The sequence below is a fragment of the Cibotium barometz genome, chromosome 45 (genome assembly GCF_041138505.1).
Source record: "Cibotium barometz isolate CiBa-2024 chromosome 45, ASM4113850v1, whole genome shotgun sequence".
In the NCBI taxonomy this organism is placed as follows: domain Eukaryota; kingdom Viridiplantae; phylum Streptophyta; class Polypodiopsida; order Cyatheales; family Cibotiaceae; genus Cibotium; species Cibotium barometz.
Genome location: NC_141090.1, coordinates 35,326,410 through 35,333,300, shown reverse-complemented (window position 1 = coordinate 35,333,300; position 6,891 = coordinate 35,326,410).

Below are 6,891 nucleotides of genomic sequence, written 5' to 3'. Positions count from 1 at the left end.
TATCTTCATGAACTTTCATAGCATCATCAAAACTATCATCATAGACATGATTTGAACCATGTTCAATATCAATGGGAAGATAAATGTATATATATCAAGATTATCACTAGAATCCTTCGTAGGGTCTTTAGAATCCTTCATAGGAGAAGATCGGATGCATAACATCTTGAGAGATACAATGATTATCAAACAAAAAAGAAAAAGCAGTGAGTAAGGATTGTGTATCATTAGAATCCTTACTAGACCACGTACCTCCCATTAGAACGTTCATCGAATAGAGCATCACAAGTGACAAAGAATTTCTGAGAAGTAGAATCATAAAATTTGTATTCTTTAGAATTATCAGAATATCCAATAAATATAACTTTCAAACCAAAAGGATCCATCTTTTGTTGTGTTTCTTTGGGCATGTGAATATAAGCAATGCATCCAAAGGTGCAAAAATGTGATACAAAAGGAGTTTTCCCTGTCCAAATTGTAATGGGAATCTTATGAGCAGGTGTAGTTATGGGAAGATGATTTTGAACAAAGATTGCTACAGGAACTGCTTCAGCCCAAAAGCTCCAGGATAATCCAGAGTGAATAAGCTTACATCTCATAGCATTAAGAATGGTTCGATTCTTATGCTCTGCATGCCATTTTGTTGAGGAGAATATGGAATAGTGAACTCATGATGAATTCCTTGTTCAATACAATAGTCATCGAAGAGATTTGAAATATATTCTCCACCATTGTCAGTTCAGAGAGTCTTGATAGAGAGACCAGTATTATGAAGTTCAACTTCTTTCTGATATTTCTTAAATATGGATAAGGCTTCTGACTTATGCCTCAAGAGAAAAACATATGTGAAACAAGAGAAATCATCAATGAAGGTAATGAAATAATGATAGTGAGATTTGGAGGGAGGAAAAGGTCCACAAATATCCATATGAATGACATCTAAAAGGACACGTGAATGTGTAGAGGTAGAGATATTAAAAGGTTGTCGATGATGCTTTCCAAGAGAACAATACTCATAGATGCCCATATGAGGATGAGCTTTAAGATCCATACCTTTAACAAGATCACAACGATGAATATCATGAAGCTTTGTAAAATTTGAATGGACAAATTGATGATGCCATAACTTGCAATCAAGATCTCCTGGGGCAGTAACAACATTTGCAACATCATCATTCAAAGAGATCTCAAAAATAGATTACCACGTCAAGGATCGACTACAATACTATGCCCATCCTTCTCAATTCAACACTTTGTATGATCAAAACCAATAAAAAGACCAAGATCAACAAGGCGGGCAACAGAAAGAATATTGCTTTGAAGATATGGAATATGACAATATGACCATTCATATCATAATAGGAACAATGTGTATTGGGATCAAAAAGTTGAGAAGAATTGCCACCTTGATAAAAGATACCACCATGAGTAAAATGCGAAAAGGAATGCTTACGAGAAATACAAGACGTTTTGGAATCTACAACTTCTTGTGTATTCAAAATAGTGTCAAAATTCTCTGTAGTACGACATTCATGTTGTTGAGAATATTCAACGAGAGAAATATAAGCAATGTCAAAATCAATGACATCCTTGTTAGACAGAATAGTGGAAATATTATCATATGAAGGATCCTTGACCATATGAAAAAGATGTGTAACCAACTGATTTTGTGTAGTAGGAGCACCAACAACAACAAGTTGATTCTTCCACCATCTAAGCATCAATGTGAGATTCAATATGCGAAGTCATAGGAGCACCTATTTTGTATTGTAAATTGTTGAGGAGATTACGAAGATAAAGAATTTATGTAATAGATTTCTTCTCAAAAGTAGTAAGAAGATACTGCCATATATCATGAGAAGTAGGAAGATTGAATACATCCACCATAAGAGAATCATGAAGAACAGATAAGATATACCGATGAGCAGCTTTATCACAATGGATCCAATTCAAGTAATTAGTTTTCCATTGCTCAAAAATAGGACCAATAGTAATAAGAGCATTAATATCCTGTTCTGCATCAACAAGCTAAGAAGGACAAACAAGATTGCCCAAAACAATATCAAAAAGATCGTCACCTTCAAGTATCAACATCATCTTGGCCTTCCATCCGAGAAATCCTTGGCCTTGAAATAGGGGAACAGATCATTGACCAGATGGAAAACCATTAACGAGAATAGAGGCTGCTATCTCAGATTGTGAGAATATGTATAGAACGAGATCACAGAATTGTAGACCATGAAACGAGAACTTAAACAAGGAGGACCCTAAACGTTATATGAGATATATGTACAAAAAGCGAGTGGCAATGAACTCGTCAAATATAGAATGTGATTTACGAGTTATGAAAAGCAAGAGGTGATGTAAAGTAGTACCCGAAAATAGACAAAACGTGATATGTAATAAGAGAGTAACTCCAAAAATAGTTGGAGCACTACTATTTTTAGGCGTGGAGGAGCCAAAAAATTGGCTATTTTTGGATTAAAACATGAAAAGTGTCTACCACAGGAAAAATGAGCAAACATTTGTTGCACAAAAAACACCACAACTTTCAACTCCAAACTCTGATGAAGCCGAGCAAATACTCAGAATTTACCGAACGAGCTGCACGTTGCCTATTTTCCCGTTTTAAGTGATGTTTATCTGAAATGAGATAACTTTTGATAGGAATATCAGATTGACAAACCAATTGACTCTATAGAAAGCTTGCAACACCGTGCACACACTAAAAATACAATTGCATTTCTATAATACAATTCCAATTATTAGGATAAGATAGGATGGTCGAGAGACCGACCATCCAAGGACCCGTAAAAACTTGTGAACCAGTGGTTAATCACTAGAATTCTACAAAACATGAATAAGAGATTGAAGGAAACATAGAACATGCACATGAATGGAATTAACACAATTGATACTTCCTTTCTCTTCTCTTCACAATAGCAAGATCGATGATGCTCTAATACCATGTTGGAAATACACGAATACAAAGAGATAGAGATAGAGTGACTCAGAGAGAGAGAGAAGGAGGAAGAGAGTTACACCATATACGCTCCCAAAAGACTAGTTCATATTTATTATGAGTTTGTATATATATGTGAGATCTAGGTGAAGTTAGGGTGTGATATATATAGCTTCAACACTTCTATGCGAAGAAAGACTAGACTTTGTGTACTATTGTTGCTAAGAGTACCTTTGTGTACTATTGTTGCTAAGAGTACCTACAACTCTGATACCATGTAAAAATATGGCACAACGAAGAGAGATACAAGAAGAGAAAGTGCACTAGACAATGCACTAGAGACAATGGAGAGAATTTTAAAATTCTGATTACACGAAACAGGAGATAGGTATAATATGATGGTGCTATCCACCCTTGCGCTCTAGTGTAGAGATTGCATAGCGATCTAGATAGACTTTTGATGGAGGGAGTACGGAGAGTATATGGAATATATGCTCACAAGCATTGGATGTTTTAGTTTGTGCCAACTATGTCTAGTTATAGTGCTGTGAGCAGTGCGGTGGATGTGTCTAAGACGTGGGTGGCTACACTGTATTGACACAGCTCACCACCCACCTATCCCCATAATGCGTCCTAACCAACCACGGTGCACTAATGATGAAATTAGTATATGAGGGAATATTCCAAGGAATATTTCCTATACATGGGCCCCAACTAACGCTTGTATCCCTCATCATCTCCTAACATCAACGGTCACAACTACGATCCCTTGTAGCATCTAAGCTGGGGTTCCCACTAAAGATATGTGCACCAATGTCTTCTTCTCCTAATGGGGGCCATAAAAATATGCACCATACATCAATGTATACATGCTGAGAGGTGAGCATTAAACATATACTAACACCACTTACATCAAATAGCCTTTTTACCCTTCGGTAAAGGCACCAATCCCCATGTCTTATTTGTATCCAATGTAACCATTTCTGTATCCATGGATTCATCCTAATGTACATGCCCAACAACACCCTCAAAACATGTGGGTTGATCCTCTTGCACAACCTTTTCGATGTATGCATAATGATGAGCCATCATATGCCAATCTTTGAATAGGACTTTAACCTTTCGGACCTGTGTGATCCTGACTATCCTTGGTGTCCTTGAGAATGCCTTAGCCTTCCTTGCACTAAGTGTCCTGATAGCTAGAATCCCAATTTCGTCAAGGCTCTACTTTGAGCCACTACACTCTCCATCAACATATGAATGTCCTACTCTTAAATGTCATGCATACCAAGAGACTTATAAACCTTCTCTTTACCTTTATGTGATGCACTTGCTAAACCAACAGGACTGATTTTTTGATGTAGCCTACCACTCCATGGTCTATAATAGACCCATTGTTAGAGGACTCTCTCAGTACGCAATGACTGAGATTGTTGATTTGTATTCTGTGCAAACCTCTCCTATGCATCAGACCCAATCGAGTCTCTTGCATCAGCATACCAAGTTCTCATCTCATAAGAGACCACATCCCTACTTACCCATCATCTCATGTGTGACAGAGTTATAACATCTATATTCCTTTTGCTCAAGGAAGTAACCAATGAGCACACATTTTTCAGCATTTGGATCCAACTTGCTATGTAGCTCATCAGGAATATGTACATATGCAATGCATCCAAACACTTTCAATTGTGACAAATCTGATTTCCACTAGCATAGTTCTCCTCTGGAGTCACACCATGCATTACTATTGTGGAGGTCATGTTTATAATGTGAACTATAGTAACTATTTCAGCCCAAGAATGTTGGGGCATGCTCTTCTCAGCTATCAATGCATGAGCAACCTCTATAATGTGTATATTCTTCCTCTCACCAATACCATTTTGTTGTGTGGGGACCTGTTCATAATGTAAACTGTAGTCATAAGGCATGCACTTTTCAGTGACCATAAATGCACGAGACTTCTTCAATGTACCTATTCTTCCTCTCAGCATCACCATTTTACTATGGAATGTACTCGTATGTGAATTACCTCTGAATTCCATGCTTTCTCAAGTACTCACACTGAAGTCATTGGAGAAGTATACTCCCTCTCTCAACAACACCATTTATTGTAGAGTGTACCTGCATGTGAATTACCTCCAAATTCCTTTGCAATGTGTCATTCTTTCTCTCTACAACATCATTTTGCTGTGGAGTGTACCTACATGTGAATTACCTCTGAATTCCATGCTTTCTCAAGTACTCTCCCCGTCCATTTGACTTGAAGCACTTAATCTACAAACCAGTTTACTTTTCAGCCAACATTCTAAAAGTCTAAAAGTAAGTAAACACTTCATTTTTCTTTTTCATGAAATAGACCCACACCTTCCTTTTATGGTCCTCAATGACAGATACATAGTAATGACATCCTCCCATTGATGCCATCTTTGTCGGCCCCCATACATCTGAGTGCACCACATCAGGTGCCCTCTTACTTACATTCATGTCATGTGGAAATACATTCTTTGTTTGCTTTCCAAAATGACATGCTTCACATACTTTATGTGTTCCATCCACCTTAAACTTTGGCAAACCTATAATAATTTTTGAATTTTGCATAGACTTCAATCACTACTCTTTCAGATGACCAATACGTTAATACGTTTATGCTAGATATGTATATCATCCACAACGCCTACATCTTGTGCTAAAAACATAGCAGCTATCACCTCAAGCATAATTACATCCAAAGTAAACATTCTTCCCACTCTTTTTCCCTTTGTTACTAAACAATATTTGTTGTTGAAGTCCTCAATGTAGCAATCCTCTATGTTAAAGCGTACCTGCAAACCCTACTTAATAATTTGCCCAACAAAAACCAAATTCATTGTTATGTTAGGCACATGAAGTACATTAGCAAAGTACCTCATCTTGCCATCTTGCATAGCCAATAGGATGAGCTACGTCAACCCTCGTCTCTACATAACCTAGATTTTTCAAATTTTTGACATCTCTAAACCACTCACCATGATAGGTCATGTGGTTAGAGGCTCTCGAATCCACAAACCATACATCATTTATTGATGGGTTACAAATTTCAAAATATAAAGGCGTTTTTATTTTAAAATTTACCATTAAACCTAAGGTTGAAAGGTAGACCTTGTCTAAGAACTTGGCTAGGGTTGATGTGGAGGATAATTGGATAAAGGTAGACCTTGTCTAAGAACTTGGCTAGGGTTGATGTGGAGGATAATTGGATAAAGGCTTCTTATCCAAAGTGTTTAGTTTTGATTTTGATGTGGTGTGCTCAATTATCACCAAAGGTTGATAACTTCAAATAATCATGTAAGCATGCCCATATTAAGGCCCTTAAAGAAATTGTTTAACCCTAAACCTTGTTTGAGAATTTCTCTAAATATAAGCACCAATGCCAATATTTTGGGCTTGTATGCTAAGAAAATCAGCAAATTTTGAAATGCATAATAATACACAATGACATGACACAAATTTAAAGAACATACCACCGTTGTGATCAATATCTTATACTATCAAAGACTCACATGTGCTTTCGAAATATCACAGAGCATGCTTATAATTCTTTTCTATGTTAATACATGCATTGAATCAAGGATCTCACCTTGCAGCCTATAAGGATATTAAATTTTTTGAAGCTCTTTCACATTCTTGTTCTTTTAATGAAAACACGTGAGTATACCACAAAAGAGTGCAAATATTTCCAAAATGTTTGTGGCCAATTTTCACTGGGTTACAAGGTGTAGACTTGGCTACTTATTACTTCGTATACTATAACTAGTGGGGGTAACCCACAACCAAGCCACATGTTTCCAAAGATACTAAATTTAAAGCATATTTTTAAAAAAATTCTCTAACAAAGCAAAGCTAAAAAGACGAGTAGTAAAAGCAAACACCAAGCCTTGTTTTCTTGA